This window comes from Phyllostomus discolor, chromosome 6 (genome assembly GCF_004126475.2).
Source record: "Phyllostomus discolor isolate MPI-MPIP mPhyDis1 chromosome 6, mPhyDis1.pri.v3, whole genome shotgun sequence".
Lineage (NCBI taxonomy): Eukaryota > Metazoa > Chordata > Mammalia > Chiroptera > Phyllostomidae > Phyllostomus > Phyllostomus discolor.
The window spans coordinates 146,724,011-146,747,147 of NC_040908.2; positions in this window are offsets into that span (position 1 = coordinate 146,724,011).

The following is a 23,137-nucleotide window of genomic DNA, read 5'->3' on the forward strand; positions in this document are numbered from 1 at the left end:
TAGAGGGGTGTGAGAAAATCCGCTTGAAGACAAATCATCACCCAAGAGCCATCAGTAAAAGCTGCTTTTCTTCCCAACCTGGGAGAATTTGAAAACTGAGAATTCCACCCCTAAATGCACATTCTGACAGAGACCATAAATTATCTTAAATATCTCCTTACCAATATCTACTGGAATATACCACACTCCTTGCTTGCTCTTTTAGGACTGAGAGAAGGATAAGAAGTGAACAATAATCTTAGTTAACACTTGCAGTGTGCCAGATCCTGCTCTAAGCACTTTAAATGCATTTAGTCATACAATTTCCCCAATGACCGTATGACATAGGTACCATGATTAGTTCCATTTTAAAATGAGATAACCAAGGCACAGAGGAGTTAGGACACTTTCCAAAAGTCACACAGCTAGTACATGGAAAGGCCAGACTCTGAAGCCGGGCAGTCCTGGCTGCAGATTCTGTGCTTGTCACTACCTTGCAAACCACCTCTCAAAACCGTCATCCTCTCCGCAGATCCTCGGCCTTCTCCTACAGCCAAGCCTGGCTCCGTGGTTACCTCTGCCAACAGGTTTTTCTGGGCCTTCGGGGCCCTGGGGGGCAGGAATAACAACCTTCGTTATCATCATTGCCTCCTTGGCACTTAGCACCTAATTCATGCTCACAATATTTGCTGAATAAATGTTATGATGTATTGAGTATTGATCCGCGGCTCTTCATGCCCTATGGGCTTTATACCCCGTCCTCACTCTCCAGGTTGTAACTGCTTGTCATGTGCTCACAACTCTTCTCACAAGTGAATATTTCATGTCCTGGAGTAGACTGCAAGGTCCCCTGGACTTCCTTAACAGGAAACTCAGTCCAAAACAAATGCCTCGTCAGTGTTATTGCTGGACTCTTACCCACTTTGCTTCATACTAGGTGTGGTAGGCAGAATAACGCCTCCCCCAACATGCCCATATTCTGATCCCCAGAACCTGTGTATATGTTATGTTATGCAGGAAAGGGGGCACTAAGTGTACAGGTGAATCAAGGTTGCTAAACAGCTGACCCTGAGGTGGAGAGAGCATCCTGGATTGTCCGGTGGGCCCAATGTACTCACTCACAAGGTCTCTAGAAGTGACACTCAGAGTCAAGATCAAAGATGCTGCGATGCTGGCCTGGAGGAGGGAGGAAGGTGGCCTCCAGCCCAGAAATTCAGGTGGCCCCTGGATTCCCTCCCAGAGCCTCCAGAAGGAAGTAGCTCTCCAACACCTTCCCATTAACCCTATGAAGCCCATCTCCTGCTGCTGACATCCAGGACAGGAAGATAATAAACTGATGTTGTTTGAAGCCATTGCATTTGTGCTAATTTGTTACAACAGCGCAGGCCACGAACACCCTGGCCCTTCAGGGACAGCAGTGAACAAACGTGGTTCTGCCCTGAGGCCCTCGCTGGGTGTCACCAGTGCCCCAGGACTCCGTGTCTGGCTGGCAGTTCCCAAACACGCCAGGGCCCAGAAGCATTTCTGGGGCAATGGGAGCTCTGCCCTTTCCAGGGCCCCGAGCCTGTTGGCGGCACGCGGTGCTCTCCTTGGCCCACCTCCTTTGGCTCCTTTGGTTTATTAAGTATGTTCTTTGTGTTAAGGATTATACTAAGTGTTTTGCATACATACCTAATTTCATCCTGACCATAATGCCAGCAGAGATATTTTTATCCCCATTTACTAGGTAAACAAACTAAGGCTCTAGGAGGAAAAGTGACTTTCCTAAGAGCTCACAACTAGTAAGCGGTGGGTAAGAACCCAAGACATCTGACTTGAAAACCCACCACTGCTGTCAGCGCTCAGCTTTTGTTCCGTCCTTGGCACGGCACTGCGCGAGGCAGACCTCCCACACACACCACCCACCCCCACCCCCACATGCACCTGAGGGCATTGCAGAGCCCGCGCATGGGTGGCAGTAAAGGGCGGAGTCCTCTGTTTGGCCGAATGCTGTTCCCACCCGTGTGCACAGAGGGTTGTTTTTCTCCGAGAAGCCTGGCGGAGGCTGAGATAAGCATGCTTCAGGCCAGCTTGTGCGAGGCTGTTCTGTGAACAACCCTTGGCAGGGCGGGTGGACTAGGGCAGTACCCGGTGGTACTGGAGTCCACATGCCAAGTGCAGGGTGAGAGAGGTGGGCCCTGATTCTCGGGGAGCAGTGGACGCAGAAATGGCCCCCGAGGAAGCCGAGACTCAGATCTACCCGACTCCAGGCCTCCACGTGTAGCCAGCCTCACCACACACCCAGCCAGCCTCCCCCCTTCGGCCTCCCCAGCTGCGCTTCCACCAAGGCGAGGCACTTGACCTGGCTGCCAGCACACGGCTGCTTGGTGGGGCCGGGGGGGGGGGGGGGCTGTAAACAGCAAAAACAACAACAATAGTAACAGTTTCTACTTTTTAAACAGGAAACATTCATTAAACATTAAAATAATCTCATTTGATCCTCACAAGAGTCATTGGGGGTAGATTCTCTTATCACTACATCACAGTTGGGGAAACTGACACTCAAAGAGGGGACTTCCCGAGGTCACACAAGCCAGTACACACAGACCCTGGTCTTCCCGGTTCCAAAGCACATGCCATTGTAGGAACTGGAGACACAATTACAACTGAGGTCATTAACAAAGCTGCCGGTCATCATTACCTAAAATAAGAATTAGGAGAAGGGAGAGGGGTGGTCTCTGCCTGCTCCCCTTTCTCCTAGGGTCCCAGCTCCAACCAGGAGCTGCCCCCACTTAGGAACCTCACTGTGGGGCACCAGCCTCTCTGGCCAGCAAAGGGTGTGCATCTGTGGGGTGAGCCGCACTATCGAACTGGAGAGGAGTGGGGAGGAAATGACTCAATCATCAAAGGCCCGGTCTTCCTCAGGGAACTGTCCCTAATCACAATTATCCCGCTACAATAATACCATTTCAGAGAGACTGTGAGCCAGGGCACTGTGTAGCCATGTAAACTGCTTCCTGTATCTGCCAAACCCAACAGCATTCAGCAATTAATAGAATCCAGCTAGGCCTCCTGCCCCGATAAGGGCAGCACAGCGCTGCTGCTGGCCTTGTTGTTCTAATGACAAACAGCCCTCGTGCGGCGAAGCCATTCCCTCTCATCTCTGGCGGCGCGGGGCCACAGCGGCCTGGGGACCCTGGGAAGCTGAGGAGGGCAAATCCACACACGTTCTGCTTGGTTTTGATGTTTCATGGAGATGAAATGATTATCATTCACCTGCTAAACAAAAGTCACCCCTCCTCAGGCCACCCCAAGACCCTGGTGGAGAACTGATGGCCTGAGATTGAACAGGACGCCTCAGCCCATAGACAAGTGCGCACCTGGTGAGACGGTTCAAGGGGAGACGGAGTTAGAAAAAGTTAATGTGGCGTGACCTCCGGATCACACCGGGACGCTGCGATTTTCAGAGCCTCAGATCCGTAGTAGAAACCGCTCTGCAGGACACAGAGAAATGCTTGAGAAAATGACCTGGCCCCATGTACATTCTCTGTGGTTCTCTGCATGTGGTTGGGAGGCAGCGTTTCACAGCTCCAGGGCTTCCTTGAACCTCGAGGTGAAACTGGCTTGAGAAATGGGGGTGGCCCAGACTCTGCCGCCCAGAGCTCTGGGTCCCACGGGGTGGAAGCGTGTTAAAACACCGGAAATGTAAACTGGTGCAGCCGCTACGGAGGTTCCTTAAAAATTACGTAAAAATGGCACTACCTCGCAAGCCAGCAATTCCACCTCTGGGTATTCATCTGAAGGAAATGAAAACACTAGGTCAAAAAGACATCCGTGCAGACCTCCATGTTCACTGCAGCCTTATTTACGGTAGCCAAGATGTGGAAGCCATCTGGGTGTCTCCTGATGAATGAATGGATAAAGAAGACGTAGTACACGTATACGATGGATGTCATCCAGCGGTAAAGTAGAAAGAAATGTTGCCATTCACAACAGTGTGGATGGACCCTGAGGGCATTCTGGTAAGTGAGGTAAGTCAGACAGAAAAAGACAAACACTGTATGATCTCACTTTTACGAATGGGTGTCGGGGGAAACTCAACTCAGACTCAGAGAACAGATTGGTGGTTGCCAGAGGCAGAGGTGGAGGAGTGGCCAATGGGTGAAGGTGGTCAAAAGGTAGAAACTTCCAGCTATAAAACAAACTAGTCCTAGGGATGTGATGTCCCGAAGGGGGTCTAGAGCCAACGATATTGTATTGTGTATTTGACAGTCACTAAGAAACTAGATCTTAAAAGGGCTCAACACACAAAAGATAAATGTGTAACTAGACGTGGTGATGGATGTTAACTAGACTTACAGTGGTGATCATTTTGCAATAGACACAAATACAAAATCATTACGTTTTATACCTGAAACTAATATAATGTTGTGTGTTAATTATAGCTCCCCCCAAAGCCACCACTCTTCCCTGTTTTCTATTTTCTTTTTGGTGACCAGCACCCTCATTTCCTGTTACTGGGTGGGGTATGCTCATTTTCTTGCAAAGGATCATGTGTCTCCATTCTCCGGGCGGAAAAGTTGACTAATTAGTCTGACTCGTGTTGGACCTATAAGCCAAATTCCCACAGTGAAGTCACGGCTGGTCAAGTTGAAGGTGTGATTGTGACCCTTCTCAGGGGAATGACTTCACAGCTTGCTCACTCCCCTCCTCCCAAGAACAATGCAAATGAAGGCAAAGGGATTTTTCACCTGAGCAAGGCCAGAAGAATCTTTGGGGAGGAGGGAGTAAGGACAGAAGGATGTGGGTGTTTTAAAATTGGCTATCGTTTTGTGGGAAGGCTGTCTGTTGGAGTGATTTGCAGACTGTACTCAAATGTAGTAATTTCCCCAATCTGGGCACGTTGTGTTGTCAGAGTTGCTACTCTGTATTGGGGCCTATTCTAATGAACTTTCTTGGGAGAACTCTCTTCTTTATGCTCCAAATAGTTTTTATGCTCTGAGAGAAGGGAGTGTGGAGGCAGAGAGAGAAGGCAGAGGGGAGGAGGGTGTATAGCAGAACATAGAGTTCGAGTCCCAGCTCTGCACTTCCTAGCTGTGCAACCTTGAGCAAGTTGCTCAGTGGCCCTCAGTCTGTCTCTATCTGCTGCTCAAGATTATCGTGAGGACCAAATAACATCACGCCTATAAAGTGGTTAGTACAGTGTTTGGTGAATATAAGTGCTCAAAACCTACATATTGAGCTATTAGTAGTTTTTAATTTTCTTGTCATATTAGATTATCCTCCTCCCTTACTTCCAGCCTCCAGGCCTTTCTCGGGAACAGCAGGCCTGTGAAGCATTCTTCGTTAGATGTGGTGTGGGGAGGACCATATGACCCATCCCCAGGGTTTCCTTCAATACCTTTAGGGCCCCAACGAGGTGGCCCGTTTCATTTTCAGAAAGTTCTGGTTGATGGACATGTCTTCCTTTCACTGAATCAAAGGCTGTCTCTGTGGCACCATCACGTGGCTCCTGCGGTGCTCTCCAGAATCACAGGAGATTTAAGTATGATCTTCGTTCCAAGTGCAAAGTTCAAATACTTGCAGAGAGCTGGCACGCCCATTCTGAGAGCGCTCCATTCAGAGAGTCTGAGTCTTTCATGTGGCTGACCGCTGTCTCTGGAACCTGTGCCTCACGCATGGCTATGTCTCTAGCGGGAGTGTGAGATCAAAGAGACCACAAGATGCCTCCAGTGGGCAGGAAACACATCACAAGTTTCACATCTTCTGTTCTGGGGGAGAACTCCCATGCCTGTGGCGCCTGCCCGCCCGGTGGAGGTGGCTGATTGACGGGTGCTGATTCTGGATACCAAGTGCGCTCCAAAGCCCTGTGGCTGGCGGGGCATTTCCTGAACTGCTGGAAGTAGCTTTAATGGAAAAGGGACTGGGCTGTGGCTCAGCCTCCCCAAGGCCAGGCAGCAGGTCGGGCCCGATAACGACCAGATAACGGCATCAGGGAACCCCAGAAAGGTCAGCCCTAATCTCTCAGGCTGGGTTGTCTGAGACCCTGGGATCTGGGGAAGGTGCGCTCCAGGCTTCACTGCACTTGCTTTGGGCTCAGGAGCCTTCCCTCCCCTTCCCCCACAGACAACAGTTAGCTGCTTCCAAAGATAATACTCAGGCTCAACTCTGTCCCGCCTACTTCAAAGGGGATGGCTGACTTTGACTTTCCGTTGCTACCTAATGAGGATTTCAATTCAAATCCTTCGGTTTAATGTCACGTTGAACCATTGTTCCTATCAAGCACATCTGAACCTGAAGTCACTGTGTGCAGTGTTTCACATTGCTCAGGAAAAACACTGACTTCCTCCCCCCCCCCCGCCGCTCACGGCTCTTCCAGCTCCAAATGTGTGGGTTTATCTCTACAACAGCCAGTTCTCTGGCACCAGCTGGTGTTCGACAGTTCGATTCAGTTCTAACAATATCTACCTGGAGTCAGTGTCAAATCCCACAAGTAAAGGGCTTGGTTCCACACGACTGTCCCCACTTCAGATGCCCGTCGCAAGCTCCACATTGCCCTTGGTGCTTCTGACTGACTGGCTGTAAAATGGGGTGCCCACAAGCCCTTCCTCAGGTTCAATAACTTGCAAGAACAGCTCACAGAACTCAGGGAAACACTGACCTGTGTTTACTAGTTTGTTACATAATAATAAGGAATAGGCTAAAGGATGCAGATGAATAGATGGATGACGAGATACATAGGGAGAGGTGTGGGAGGGTCCCGAGCTCCCTGTAGAATTGGGGGGCTCCACCCTCCCTGTCCGTGGATGTGTTTGCTACCCCTGTTCACAGGGTTCAGAACCCTGTACCTTTAGGGGTTTTGTGGCAGCTTCATCCCAGAGGCAAAATCAATTATGAGCTCAGTCTTGAGTCCCTCTCTTCTTCCTGGAGGATGGAAGATGGAGCCATAAGGCCCAGACTTCTGACCTTGGCTTGGCCTTCCTGCTGACCAGCCGCCCTGCAGGAGCCCACCAAGAGTCACCTGATTAGAACAAAAGATACCCCTATCACCCAGGAAATTCCGAGGAATTTAGGAGCTCTGTGTCCGGAACTGGGGTCAAAGAAAAAGTATTAAAACAAAAGAGGTCCCTAGTGCTCTTATCACTTAGGAAATTACAGAGGTTTCAGGGGCTCTGTGTTAGAAACCAGCAGCAGAGACCCATGTGTATGTTTCCTACTATTTCATGTGCATCCGGGCACTGAGGAAGCATTCATTCATTCATCCATCCATCCATCCATCCATCCATTCATCCATCCGTGCATTCATTCAACAATGTGTGTCTGAGGTCCCTGTGTGTGCCAGGCACTGTGGTAGGCATTGGGCTATGATGGTGAACAAAACCAGACAGACTCCTCCTTGACGGAGTTTACAATCTAAGTAGCAGATATTAATTGAATAATTATTAAAATGTACACAGAACCACAAACCAATTGAAATATTACAAAGAAAAGAAGTGAAGTTCTGAGGGAGTCATTCATGAAGGAGCTCATCTGAGACTGCGGAGATCAGAGGAAGCCTTGCTGAGAAAGCCCCCAAGGAGGGAGTGTGCATTTGGTTCAGTCTGTACACCTGCCCCCCATGCTTCCCAGGGCGCTGGCACAGGCCTCGGCACACGGCAGGTACTGAAGAAATAGTCGTGGATGCAGGAATGTATACATGAGCTGACCCTGTGGCCCTGGATTAAAGTAATACACTGAGAGTAATACACTGAGAGAGTTGTACATCTATGTAGTTTTCTAGGGTTTATATAATGCTTTCAGGTGCATAACGTTTTGATCCTCAGACACCCTCGAGAACGGGGAGAGATGGGTATTATTCTCGATGTTCAATGGGCGAGAGAACTGACACATCTCAGTTCATGTCACAGGGAGGAAGGAAGACGGGTAATATCATGCTCTGGTTGCAAGTCCTGTCATGAGCTCTGCTTCTTAGTGGCTCTGAGAGACCCGTCGTCAAACACGGAGTACAGCATCCTTGCCATATTTTCCCCTGGGCCTGGTGGTCTCCTGCATTCAGGCTCACCAAGGAGTCCCCAAAGTGATGCCTACTGTGGCTTTCTTAGGGTCGTACGAGATCAGGGCTTGCTTGTGGCCCATGTGAATAAATTTCGAACCAATATCAGCTTCCTCGAAAGAGAGATGTGAGTTCTTCAACTCTTGGCCCAAAGTTCTATGAGCTCAGCAGTTTGACAGATTATCCTGTGTTTCCTAGTTAAAGGCACTGCATTGGGGTAAATAGACTCTCATATCTTAGTGAGAGGAATCACCTTCCAGTCATTTCTGTTTTGATAAACTTACAACCACACCTACCAGCTATTGAGCCCTCGTTGTGTGTCCGTCACAGTGCCACCTCTCCTTGTATTTGATTTTCACAACCCTACATAATGGGCAGTAGTATTATTACCCCCTGGGGATGGCGAATTTTGTGTGTGCCCTTGAGTGGGCCACGGGATGCTCAGATATTTGGTCAAACATTGTTCTGGGTGTGTCTATAAGGGTGTTTTGGATGACACTAATATTTGAATTGGTAGTTTGGGGAAAGCAGATTGCCCTTCATGACATGGGTGGGCCTTGTGCAATCAGTTGAAGGCCCGAATAGAACAAAAACGTTGACCCTCCTATAAGTAATAAAAAACCCCTTCTGCCTGACTGCTTTCACGCTGAGACACCAGTTTTTCCATCTTTTGGATGGATACTACACCATCAGCTCTCCTAGGTCACCAACCTGCCAAATGCTGGCCTTGGGACTTGGCCTCCATGATCTCTTGAGCCAACCCTTATAATCAACATAGATTAATATTAATTACTTAACTAATTATAAATAATTACATATATCACCATTCATTTTGTGGGTTCCGTGTCTCTGGAGAACCCTAGTACATCCCCTATACAGATAAGAAAATGGTACCTCACCCTTCTCATTAATATTTCCCAAACTCATCCCATCACTTTCCCTCCTAAGACCACATCCCTGGCATCTGACACCAAGCATCCTTTTGTCCTCCCTAGATCTCCTTTATCTCTTGGATCTGAGGAGTCCTGTCTTTGAACCTCTTCTGGATCCACATCCCTTTCTTTTTTCCTGCTGCTGATACCCACTGCCAGATCCTCAACTTCTTCCATCCCAGGGAGGCAGTAACATGGCCTGAGGGGTTTCCATGGCTGCTGATCCTCCTGACCACACACAGTTAAGGTCTTCCTCAGCTCAGCTCAGGAAGCTTTAAGCCTAAAAAATGTTTTAACAGACTTACATATATGAAAAGAATAACAGAAATTAATAAATTTGTACAAAGTTAACTTGTTAAGCTTAGTATCTAGAAAAGTTTCATCTCAACTGAAAATAATTTTTAAAAAGATTTTATTTATTTATTTTTAGAGAGGGAAGGGAGGGAGAAAGAGAGAGAGAGAGAAACATCAATGTGCAGTTGCTGGGGGCTGTGGCCTGCAACCCAGGCATGTGCCCTGACTGGGAATCGAACCTGCAACACTTTGGTTTGCAGCCTGCACTCAATCCACTGAGCTATGCCAGCCAGGGCTTGAAAATAATTTTTAGGTTAGTTTTTGTATCACTTTGCAAGAATTTCTGATCGTGCTTGGTAATGATTGAGGCACGCCGCCAATTGTAAAATAAATGTGTTTAAAGATACACTGAGGTATACTAAAAACTTTAAGAGTTCATTTGAGCAAAAACTGATTTGAATTGGGCAGCACCAAGCCAGAAGTTGGGAGCACTCCACCCACAGGAGCGAGGGGCAAGACTTTATAGAGAAGATGTGGAAGCAGTTATTTAATTGGCTTATAGCTGAAGAGGTTATCTTATCTGGGAAAGGCTGGTTGGCAGAGTGTGATTGGTTGTCCTTCGGTTTCTATTTTTTGACCTTGAGGCATTTGCAAGCTCAGGCTTGGGTTTGCTTACATAGGCTGCTAAGGCATTAGAACCATGTCAGTTTAATGGCCTCCTCGTTTAATTAATTTAATAAATGTATCTGTAACCAAATAATTTCAGAAATGACAGTTATCAAAATCTTGTCTGCTTCCTCCACAGGAAGAAATACATTTGCTCAGTGTGGGATGTGTGTACTTGGACTCTACAAAACTCTTAAAATGCTCCTCTTCCTCTCAAGCTGTCCTGCTTTAATCCTGACAGTCATCACCGCTCTCCACCTGGGACCCCCTGAGGTTTCGTACTCAGCTCTGGCGTCCAGCGTCCTTCCTAACCCAGTGCCTCCTGAACCTGAACGTTACACATTCATTAATTCAACCAAAAATTCAGTCCACATTCATCACTGGTATTCTAAATTAGGCATGGTTGTAAGGGTGGGTACGGCATAAAGCAGGACAAACAAGGTCCCTGACCTTCAGAAACTTACAGGAGACTGGTAGGAATAGCTGGTGGATGGGGGATAGCCAGTAATCAAACTAATAAGAAGATAATAATCAACTGTCAGCTTCATTTGAAGAAAAACAAGTGAGGGCGAGGAACTTGAGTGTGGCTGGAGGGCAGATGACCTTTTTAGATAGGGTGGCTGGACAAGGCTGCTCTGAAAAGGCCACTGTTGAAGCGGAAGCACAAATTAAGTCAGGAAACCAGCCAGGCAAAGATCGGAGGGGAGAGAGTTCCAGGCAGAGACCACAGCTGTGCAAAGGGCCTGAGGTACCCACGGGCTTGGTGGGTCGGAGGACAGGCTAAGAGGCCAGTGTGGATGAACGAGGGGAACATGTTAGGAGTCAAGGCCAAAGAGATAGGTGCAGTAGACAGGATATTGAGGAATTCGGTCAAGTCTCAGCTCTGCTTTCCGGTATGCTCCTTCAGCTGCTCAGTGTGCAAACGCTGCCAGGGTGTGGGAGGCACTTAATAGCTGATGGGCTCATTAAGCAGCGGCGGCGGCGGCAGCAGTTTGCAGAACACCACGGGCATCGCAGATCTGTCAACACCTGCCTGGGACCTACGTCTCTGTGGGCAGGGCCAGCCAGACACAAATTACCTCACCAACCAGCTACTGCCTGGCAGTCCCAGCAAAGGCCTTCTTGCTCCCCTCCCCTTGGCGTTGCTGCCCTAGCAGTACCACTTGTCGCCCACTCGCCCCTGTCTTTGACCACACCACTGTGACTTTGACGCACTTTCCCTTGGCTCCTGTTGAAGCAGACAGACCAAACTTCTTGTTTTGCCTTCTTTTCGGTAACATTCTGACTCAGTATTCATGAATCTTACAAGTAGCAGGAGTTAGTGAATGCCGTATGATTCAGAACGCTCCTAGTTTAGAAGTCTGCGGTGAATTGTAAATATCTCCCCCATGAATGGAACTTGTTTGTTGAGAAGCACTGGGGGTTGGAGGACTGTATTTCAACTTGGCCAATAAATTTTTATTGAGTACCTCTCGGTGTCAGGCTCTACTTGAGGCGCTGGTGGAGCTGTGAACAAGCACACTAAATATGTCTGGAAGGAAGTTTCACGGGGGAGAGGGTAGAGCAGCCAACAGACAAGTAAGAATACGTGATTGTGGTACATTTGGATAGTGATAGGCAACACGGGAAACTGAAACCAGGGGAGAGAGAGCAGCAGGAGAGTGGGGGAGAGGTGGGAGTAGATAATGCCTTAGATGGCGTGGCTTAGGACAGCCTCTTTGAGAAGATGGCTTTAGAGGCGGGACTTGAGTGAGAACAGGGAGCCAGCCGTGAGTTTTCAGCAGACATCACAGGGAGTACAAAGGCATGAGGCAAGAATGGCTTTGCCTTTGGTGGAAGAGCCCGGCCAGTGTGGCTGGAAGGTGGTAAACCGAGGGGAGTGTGCCTGGATCCCACGGACCAGGGTAAGAGGCTTGGATTTCACGTGCAATAGAGAAGCCTCGGAGGAGTGTTCAGCAGGTAAACGATTCACTGAGCATCTGAAACAGCCCACTGCGACTACCAGGCAGAAAAGCCATCAACGACCAGCACTTATGCTGGTGCAGAGCTTTTCCATTCACAAAGGCCCTCCACGTGGGCACCCTCATTAGCATCACAATACCGAATGAGAGTCACTGAATGCTTCCTGTTTAATAGATTAAAAAACTGAGGCTCCAACGGCTTAAGTGAAGAAGGCCAGGTAAAAGAGCCAGCATGACAGGACTCAGCTGAAAATAATTAGTGCAGAATCTGTTTGTTAGGAGCTGGGCAGGGGGTGGGAGGGGGGTGGGGGTGGCAGGGGCAGGCGGTAAAAGCAAATTGACCAGCAGCTACAGTTCTATCCATCTCCTTCCTTCCTGTGGCCTGCTTTGTTCCCTCTGCCTGTGGCTTCCCTTACCTAGAATTCCTCCCCAACCCATTTTTCCTCCCATCTATTCTTCCCTTTCTCAGCAGCTCCAGCCAGAGGAGCCTTCTCCCCTTGCAACCACCTGCCCAAGTGTGTATATAAGGATGTTCTGTCACGGTTATGTCAGCAGGTCCTTTATCTCAGAACCATATTCTGCAGATGCCCGTCCCCTGAGTTCTGTTAGTGTCCACAGACACACACCTGATCCCTGTGCCAGAGCTAGGCACGGAATAAGTGCTCAGTATGAAACAGACTTCTCTCCATTGAATTAGGCTGAGCATATCCCAAGTGCTCCCTGTCTTCTAGGCACTGAGTTACTGGTACTTTTTAGCAACTATCTTTGAGAAAGGTGCTATTCCTTTTATCATTTGATACATGAGGAAACTGAGGCACAGAGATGTTAATAAAGAGCTAATGGCTCTTAACCTCCACCATATTTCTTTCCTATTGGAGACAGAATCTCTGCTTTTTCAGCCATGGTATTTGAACTGCAGTTGTTAAAAGTAGGAGTCTAAAAACAAATCAAAATGTTTTCTTCTGTAAACACGTGGAAGAGGCTCTCAAAACTCCCTGAGATGAATCGTCAATCCATTGGTCCACCCATCCATCCATCCGTCATGGCAACCATCTTTCTCTCTGGTTTACGCCAAGTGTGTGGGGAAAGAATAGGTATATCCTGTAGACTGGACAAGAGGGGCAATGTGTGCATGAGGTCTGGCTTGCTTCATATTGCCCTGCTCTTCCCTGAATTAACCCCCTGCACCTCTGGAAGGGACAGAAATATTTAAGACAGGCTATTGACTATCTTCTCTCCTTGTCACTGTTTCTAGTCACCCGTCGCTAGCCCTAGAAAAGTAGCTGTGAATCCAGCTGGGCTGAAGCTTCTGCCTGACTGGTCACCCCAGGGAGGCCAAGTACACTTCAGAAACACACTCAGATGTTCAGTCTGTTGCTCTCCTGGACCGGGGTGCCCAGGATGCCCAGGATAGCAGACATGGCTGCAGCTGCAGTGCAGTAGAGTGGACGTCACAGGAGAGCGTGGACCCGTACCTTCGGCACCACGCCTTGATGTGTCCTTAACCTTTGGGCCTTGGTTTATTCCTTTGTTTGATAAACCTCCTTTTATTTTCTCCAGTGTAAAACCTCTGCTTTGGAAGAGGTCTTTAGTAAGGCAGAATTAAATGATTGATGCCCTGGCTGGTGTGGTTCAGTGGATTGAGTGCCGGCCTGAGTGCCGGCCTGTGAACCAAAGGGTTGCCGGTTCGATTCCCAGTCAGGGCACGTGCCTGGGTTGCAAGCCAGGTCCCCAGTGTGGGGGGTGCACATGAGAGGCAACCACACACTGATATTTCTCTCCCTCTCTTTCTCCTTCCCTCCCCCTCTCTCTAAAATTAAATAAAATCTTTAAAAAAAACATTGATTGAGACTTGCCCCAGCCAGTGGGGCTCAGTTGGCTGGCTGTTGTCCCACAAAGCAAAAGGTCACTGGTTCAATTCCCAGTCAGGGCACATGCCTCGGTTGTGGGTTTGGTCCCTGGTTGGGGCATGTTCAGATGGCAGCTGACTGATGTTTCTCTCCTTCTCTTTCTCCCTCCCTTTCTTTCTCTCTAAAATCAAAAATAAAATAAAAAGATGGAAGCTTTGTTAAGTTGTAACATTAACATGGGACAATGGTCAGCAGAGCTGGGCAACGCCAGCAGAAGACAGGTCCGTTGGTGCTGTAGAGACTCTACTCTAGACTTACGCAGGTACAGCGGTGGAGACAAACTAAAAAGCCGGGAAGGGCCAGACAGGAAACACAAGTGAGTGAAACCAGAGAGACACAGAGACATCGGCACAGCAGGGACTGGGGCCCTCTGTGAGCCCAAGCCCACAGACCAGCCGACTCGGGCAGCAGGCACAACTCTGCTCTAAGCAATGGTTGCCACGGGGGAACACAGGTTCATTGCCGGTAAATCATCCCACTTCTCAAGAAGTGCCAGAAATAGTGAGGTTTATGCAAAATCGTGTTATTTTTAAACATCAGGTATTCCATCAACTTTTTGAAAAGGGTGTGTGGGGGTCAATAAAACATGCAGTGTTAAGAGAAACTACTTGCCTTCCTTTTTAAAAAAGATTTTATTTATTTATTTTTAGAGAGAGGGAAAGGGAGGGAGAAAAAGGAGAGAAACATCGACTAGTTGCCCCTCCCACGCGCCCTGACAGAAGATTGAATTTGTTAGCCCAGGCATGTGCCCTGACCGGGAATCGAACTTATCCCTTTGCAGGATGACACCCAACCAACCAAGCCACACTGGTCAGGGCAGCTACATCCCTTCTTGATGACTCCTCCTGAGAAGAGACGTTGATAAGATTAATGCATGGCCTCTCCCCACTTGTCACTCATCCCTCCCCCAGTGGGGAAAAACAACTTACCTGATAGATAGGTTTGGAAGTAGAAGCTGGGTGTTCAGAATTCAGAGCCTTTCTCTCCCTTTACCCGTCGAGCTACCTACCCGTAGTGCTCTGCCCTGAGGAAGGGCTGCCTACCCCAGTCCAGTGTGGGTAAATCTCTGACTCTGGAATCCTGTGTTAGGAACTCTATGGGCCTACCACTGTAAGCCATATTCTCCAGTACCCTCTTTCTCATTAAGATGATGTACTGCCTTCATCAGCGTGCTTTTGTTCTTTCTTCTCAGTGTGTTCGCAGCTCAGGCAGAGAAAAGGAGCCCCATTTATTGGGTGGACCTCCAGACTCCCACAGTCAGCTCTGGCATCAGCTCATATGTTTGCTCCCTCTGACTAGAAACCAAAGCTTTGGATGCAGGATGAGAGCCTGCTGTGTTCCACTCGGGGGAAGGCAGGAGCTATGCTGAGAATCTTGAGGGTCTTCTGGTGATCCTCCAGGGCAGCACTCGGAGAGGCAGGGTGGAGAAGATCAAGGGGACTGTGGGAGGTAAGAGGAGGGTGAGCAGAGATGCAGGAAAGTCACCAAGATACCTATCAAAGGGGGATAGTACACAGAGTGGAAAGAAAATACAAGGATGTTTTGCACCATCTTCCCAACATTATTTGTGTTCAGGGTCACCTCACAGTCAGGTTATTTTGTGTCAGGGAATGATCTGCACTCGCCCACCCTTCCTAGGGGTAGCACGGAAATACTAACATCTCCCATGACTCCTTCCCAAGGTTGAAAGGATCAAATGAGTTATCTTCGGAGAATCTGACCATAAGACCCTGTTACCTGAACGATCAATAATACAATTCAAGATGCCAAGAAGAGTCAAACTTAATAATTCTGAAACTCACTTTCCAAAACCCCAGAGAACTCAGATCAGATCTTCTTTGCTTGAGGATGATTTAACAGCCATTGGGAACAAGGAAAACTAATGTCTAGAAAAAATATTAAATAGCAAAGCAAACCATTTCGAGGCTTGTTTATTGAACACTCGTTGAGCAGTTACTACGAGTCTGCCGCTGGTCTGGGAACTGGGCATGCACAATTGAATAAGCAGTCTGAACAAAGAGTTCGGACTGATGGTGATTTCCAGCAATTCAATGTGCTGTGTTTTTGTTTCGTCTTATTTTAACTGAAAGTATATTTTTAAAGAGTGTTTGGGAAATAGAACCATACAATAAAATATGTTTTGTTTCACTTCCTTTAGCTGTTATTTTATGACAGCACTGACCTTTTGACCAGAAGCAAAATTCTGGACTTTCTAAATATCCCAGATTGGCTGGGCTTAATGGACTTTCAAAATAAATGGATTGGATTTCTCAACCTGTCAAAATACAGAGCATGAGGGCTTTCTTGAACTTGAGAGGCCTCCTCTGAGTGCAGATTCATAGTCCACCATCTGAACAGGGGAGCCAAGAGTCAGCTTATCAGCGACCTGCTATTTTTGATGGAAACAGAAATGACTGGGACAAAGAATTGAGCTCGGGGAGGTCAGGCTAACTTAAACATGATGTCCCCCAGGGCAATCAAGGCATCCGATGCCTCAGACTCTCAAATGGCAGTTTTAGAGGATTTTAACCCAGCGATAAACCCTTAGGTGTAAGCCCCAACTGATAGCTCCAGCAGGACCAACCCCGGGGAGGGATGCCCCTGGGAAGATGGTCCCAGGAGCCTGTGACTGATGGACAAGTACGGGGTTAGCTATGAAATGATGGGCTGTGTCAACATTCATAATGGAAGGATGACAAGATACTTTGGTGTTAGATCAGCCCAGATGTGTACTTCAGCTTCACTACTTTCTAGCTGTGACCTTGAACAAGGCCTTTGGTACCCCATCTGTGAAATGGAGCTGTTATCAGTACCAACTTCACAGGACTGTCAAAATAGTCAAATGCAACAACCAGGTAGAGTAATGACTCCAGGAAATAGGAGTCCACACTAGCTCCTCCCCACAGTGGGTGTGGTTGCTTCTTGGTCCTATCCAGCATCTCCCGTTGAGACAGCCTCCTTGTATATTAAGTAATGCCCAAACTGGACCAAGTGGAGATCGTGATGTTTTAATGTTTGACTTCTGTTGGTGCATCTTTGTGACTACATGTCAAACCTCACTTGCAGATATTGTATAAAGTGGAATTTGAGGCCTTCTGTGACTGTGAAGCCATTGTAACATGACCCCCTTCCCATTTTACCCTCTCCTGAGGCCCTGCTCCCTCTCTTCTTATGTGAGAGAGCTTAAGAAGTGTTTAAGCCTTGACTCCTCACGTCTTCTCCCCACTATCTTACAGGCTGTGTGACTTCTAAGTACCTGATGCCAATGGGAAAAGGGGAAGAGAGGGTCTCAGAGGCCATTTACTAGGTTGAAGAGACAGAAACTCCCTCGCCCAGAGGGAGCCTCCTCTGCAGGAAGTGTGTTTATTTCACAATTAACAAAAGCAAAGAGAATCCTTTCTAGAGTACGTTTTTCCCTCAAGGCCACTGGTTTTAAACTTCCCTGTCACCCAGCCATTGCTCTGAATGAATTATAGGAACCAATTATTCCGCCGGCATGCGCTGCCTCTGTTGGAGCAGACTTCACGGAGCTCCCTCCTCTGCACATTTCGCTGGGGCCCGGGTGGGGGCTCTTGTCAAGGTCAGCCAGAGGCATCTTACATGACTCAGCATAGGCCCAGAGTCTTCAGGGGGCAAGGGATGAGGTGGCAGGAAGAACCAGGAAGGGAGGAGGGGAAGGAGGCAGCCAATTAACTACCTCCATCTGGCCACACCAGCCGCTCATCCAAGACACTTTCAGAGTGGGTTTGGGGGTCACTGGGACATGTATCAGAAGGGGGCACATGAGAATCCAGCTCAGACTGCGCTGTGCAGGGGTGCAGGAACCTATTGGGGTAATGACACATTTCCATTTTGCTGGCTCCAGGTTTTAGCAGATCATCAAATGAACCTCAAGAGCTGACCCTGATGCTGGGAATTGCCACATAGAAGGGTTTCCCAGCCGGGATGTGAAATAAATCCCGGAATGAATGCCCACGGACAAAAGGAAGTGCCTATCAGCACTGGGCCAGTAAACAACCTGGGGGCTATGATGGCACAAACCAGAGAGGGTTGATGTTACTGGTTTATATGCTTCTGTCTGACTGTTACTGTGAATGGTGAGCCAGGGAGCAATGTCTGTAGCATATTGAACTAGAAAAGGATAGTCCTTGGTGTTCCCAAGTTTGTCTTTCTTTTTAATTCTTTATTATCACCATCACCCTGACCTTCACCACCAACCTTGTTATCATCATTATTGATCATTTTTATCATCATTCCTTGCCTGAGCACAGTCCCTCAATTTACAAAGAACTTCCGCGTCCACTATGACCATTTGATCATCACAGCAAACCCCTGAAGTGAGCAGGGCAGTGCAGCATCCTCCTTTTCGCAGTGTATAAACCAAGGCCTAGAGAAGGTAAATTGCTGGCCCTAAGTCACACTCAAGTTCAAGTCTCTTGTAAGTCAATTCTCAACACTACAACTTTAATCTGAGAATGATATCGAAATATTTGACAACGGAGAAGGCATGGGTGCTGACCAGTCAGGACAGATACTAGCCAGGAACAATGGATGGGCGTGGTCATTCTGGCTCATTCAGTTGTTATCTCCAAGGTCTATGGCCAGAGGCCATACTGTAACCACCTCACAATCTATCTTTTGGTCCCACCGTCTCTCCCCTTTCACCTAAGTTCTTCAGTTCCTAGGTTAACGAGGTGAGGCATTAGGAGCTAGAAGGGTGAGGTTGTTATAATGAAAAGGGAGGCTTTTAATCATGTCTTCCTTGACCATCTTGAGACAAGGCAGCAGGGGAAGGAGTTAAGGCAGGGTGGGGGGGCCTGGGAGCTGTCACATGGGTTTGTGGGCTGCATGAAGTCACCACCCTGTAGAGCAAGAAGGGTGAGCTCAGACCAAGTTTTTAGGGTGTCCTGAGACAACCCACATGGCTTCAGACAGAAGAAGGAAGTCAGGAATCAGGGGCCAGGTGGAAAAAGTATTGAGTAGGGGCCAGCTGGAATCACATGAAAAGCCTGTTTTTCCACTGGGAAAACAGGAGAGTCTGCCACTTGCTTCTCCAGGCGCGAGGCATGTAGGCGTGGTGGCCTGTCTTAGCTACGGGGCTGCGGGTGGGCAACAGGTGTTCCCACCAAAGCTAAAGAAGCTGTGCACAATACGAACACAGTAATTAACAGGAAATAAATCAAACTTTCATTTTCACAGAAGATCCTCTCCTTATTTTTCATTAAAGAATGTTACTCATTCTATATTTAGTTTTATCAGCTGTTCCTATGTGCTATTCTGTAAAAAGTATCTTTTTCCTTTCAAAAGTAATATACATTCACAGTTAGAAAAAATTAATATAGATGAGCAAAAAAAGAAAAGGAACATTAAGATCACCTGTGATTTCTCCACCTGGAAAAACCTGAGTTAATACATTGACATATATCCTTCTAGACATTGCCCCGTGCACAAAACTATCACAGTTATGATGATGGTTTACAAATACTTACCGAACTTTTTGGACTGTGAGATGCACTAAACCATAAGATGCACCTAGATTTTAGAGGAGGAAAATAGGTACAAAAATTTCGAAGCCAAAAATGTGGTAAAATATTTAATAACATAAATAACATAGGTTGCCGCCCCTCCCCTGCGAGCCAGGTAAGCTACCTTCGGACTATAAGACACACACACACCCCTTTTCCTCCCAAATATGGAGGGGGAAGTGCATCTTACAGTCCGAAAAATACTAGTTATTTTATGCTGAATGTTTTCTCTACTGACTAGTTTAGGGATGCTATCTTTGTTTGACAATGTAGACCTAACGCCAGGAATCTGAAAATATTTTATTGCATGGATATCGTGTTGATATCACAAAATCAGAGACAGAATAATATTTATTAGAAACATCCCAGCACAGGGCCCCGAAACAAATCGCTCGTGCCTGAGCAGCATTCCGTGTTTCCAAAGCGGCCATGTAAACCACCAGGCCCCGCGGAACCATATATCACCACCGCATAAGCAGTAATAACAACTCTTGATTTATAGCTTCATAGTTTCTGCCTTGTTCTTGCAGAAAAGTTGGTAAAGGCTGATTAGACCGTTACACCTACTTTTGTTAGAAGATGGAAGATAGGAGGAAATATCACCACAACAAAGAGGGCTGGGAGAAGCCCAAAGGAAAATCTGTTTAAAAAAAAAAAAATCTGGGACTTGCCAGCAGGATATACGGCTCTGCAGATCAGAGCAAAGGAAAACAAACGTGTGAGCTATTTCTTGGATCAAAAGTTTCAATCATCTTTTGGAGGTCACTTCTTAGATGCTTAGCTATCTGTAAATGATAAGCAAGATGGCAAACAAAAAAAAAAAGAAAAAGAAAAATCTGGAATGTGAGGCTTTCAGGTGAAATTGTGGCCACAGCCATCATCCCAAGAATTTCTACAAATGGGGGCAGCAGAGCTTAACATGAAGACGAAGGTGTCTTCCTTTTTATGGTTATAATCCTGCTGAACTGAGCTGCAGCAGAAATGTGTGCAGAGATATGTCACCCGAGGGCCCCAGCTCCTCCATGTATGTATGTATGTATGTATGTATGTATGTATTTAAAGTTTCCAGATTATTTATTTGTTTGTTTATTTATTCACTTATTTAAAGTCTCCAGTTCCTCCACGGAGACAGGGAATCATCTATAGCAGGGCCCCTAACTCTCGGGCCATGAGCAAAGCTTACCTGTCCCCCAAGAGGCTCTGCCTCTTGTCCCCTGCCCTTACAAAACCAGTCCCTGGTGCCAAAGACTGGGAGCCGCTGACATATAAGAAATCATTGTGCGGGACTTTGGACAACAAATATTACAATTATGTGAATACTTCTGATGGAATTTCTGCAGAAAAGTATATGGCCAATTAAATGTGTGCTGTAGTAGGGGTGAAACAGTTTCAGAATCCACCAATTTGGGATTTGTTGACATTTTAGGCATAGCATACCTGAGTCTTGTTTGGTTTTAAAAAGTGCTGATGATCAACTCAGCCACTCTTGTGTTAGAAAAGAAATTCTCTTCTTAAGGAGCTTTCATCTGCACTGAGGAGAAAATTCTTATTCATATGAAAACATTAAAAAAAAAACCCCAAAAGATCTCAATGTTGAGTTTCTATTGAGAAAGTTTCAGGAAAGGAAAAAAAAGTGTTGTGGGCCAGAGAGCTAAATCCCAACACTGGTTCTGAGCTGCTATGAGCAGTAAGAAGAGGAAAGAAAACAAAACAAAAACAGCAAAAAAGCAAAAGTGGATGTTTGACATCATGATAGCATATCCATGAAAACAGGAAGTGGAAGAAATTACAGGCAGAAGATGCTGCAAGATGGATGTAACAAAATTGGCAAAAGTGGAAATGGATGCTGGGAATGGGAGAAAAACTTATAATGCTCAATTTTTTTTGTTACTCTTAAAACAAATAACTTACTGAGTACCTGTCACGTGCCAGGCACTGCATTATGTGCTGGAGATAAAGGTGAATAAGACAGACATGGTCCTGGCCCTCAAGGGGCTAAAAGGAAGGGGCAATAAACGAGTAAGCAAATGAACAGTGACCATAGCCTTTGCTAAAAACAAGAAACAGGCCCAAAATAGAGTCCCTTGCACAAGCCCCACGTCACCCATCGAAGAGTTAACTTAATTACAGCTCCTGCTCTCCCAGAAACGGAATCTTATTTTTTTAATCCAAGATGCATTTTTTAAAAAGTTATAGTTGACATGCAACATTGCATTAGTTTCAGACGTACAGCATAGTGATTTGACATTTATATTCCTTACAACGTGATCACCACCATAAGTCTAGTAACCATCTGTCACCACCCAAAGTCATCACGATAATATCGACTACATTCCCTGTGCTGTACCTCTCATCCCTGTGGCTTGGTTTTCTAAGTGGCGGTTGGTACCTCTTACCTGTCTTCTCCTTTTTCACCCATACCCCCCTCTCTTCTGGCTACCACCAGTTGCATCTAAGAGTCTATTTCTGTTTTGTTTCATTTGTTCACTTTTTTAAGATTCCACATGTAAGTGAAGTCATACAGCATTTGTCTTTCTCTGTCTTATTCACATAGCATAACCTACATCCACCCATGTTGTTGCAAATGGCAGGATTTCATGTTTTGTTGCAGAGTAATATTCCATGTATAAATAAAGCACACCTTCTTCACCCACTTATCTATCGATGGGCACCTATGTTGCTTCTACATCTTGGTCATTGTAAATAATGCTGCAGTGAACATGAGGGTGCATATATTTTTTTTGGATTAGTGTTTTTGTTTTCTTTGGATAAATACCCAGAATAGAACTGCTGGATGTTAAGGCAGTTATATTTTGAATTTCTTGAGGAGCCTCCATCTGTGTCCCACAGCGGCTGCACTGACTTACTGCCCCACCAGCGGTGCACACGCCTTCCCTTTTCTCCACGTCCTCGAGAGCACGGGCTAGTCACTGGCTTTTTGAAAGTAGCATTCGGACAGGTATAAAATATATAACTCTTTGTGGTTTGGGTTTGAATTTCTCTGATGATGAGTGATGTTGAGCACCTTTTCCTGTGTCTGTTGGCCATCTGTATGTCTTTGGACAAATGTCTGTTCAGGTCCTCTGCCCACGAAATAGAATCTTTTTTTTAAGATTTTATTTATTTATTTATTTTTAGAGAGAAGGTAAGGGAGGGAGACAGAGAGGGAGAGAAACATCAGTGTGTGGTTGCCTCTCGTACCTCCTACTGGGGACCTGGCCTGCAATCCAGGCATATGCCCTGACTGGGAATCGAACAAGCACCACTTCGCTTCCCAGGCCCGAGCTCAATCCAATGAGCCACACCAGCCAGGGCACGAAATAGAATCTTAAATGTGTCAGTCAAGGATCTCCTGATCAGCACCAGGCCATCTGCCAGATAGGCTCCTGCTGTCCCCTAAAGGAAAGTGACCTTGCCAGAACCAATCCACTTTCCTTTGCCTAGTATCACTTCCCTGTTCTTGCTCCCTTCCTTCTTTCACTGTGCACAGCTCCGCAGAGCTCCTTTCTATCTGTTAGCTGGGATGCTGCCTGATGCATTAATTGTCGAATAAAGCCAATAAGATCTTTAAATTTCACTCAGCTGAATTTTGTTTTTTTTTTTTTAAAAAAAACATCACTATTAAGAAAACATAAAGGAATAGAGGATATGAGGAGGAGGACCTACTTTAGGGTGATCAGCAAAGGTCTTACTGAAGAAAGCACTCAAAACTGAGACTTGAAGAATGAAAGTAGCCACCACATGTTCCGTGTTGTAGCTGGGGGAGCAGCAGTGCAAAAGCATTGAGACAGGAGGGAGGTGGCATGAGTAAGAGCTGTTAGAAGGTGGCTATGGCTGC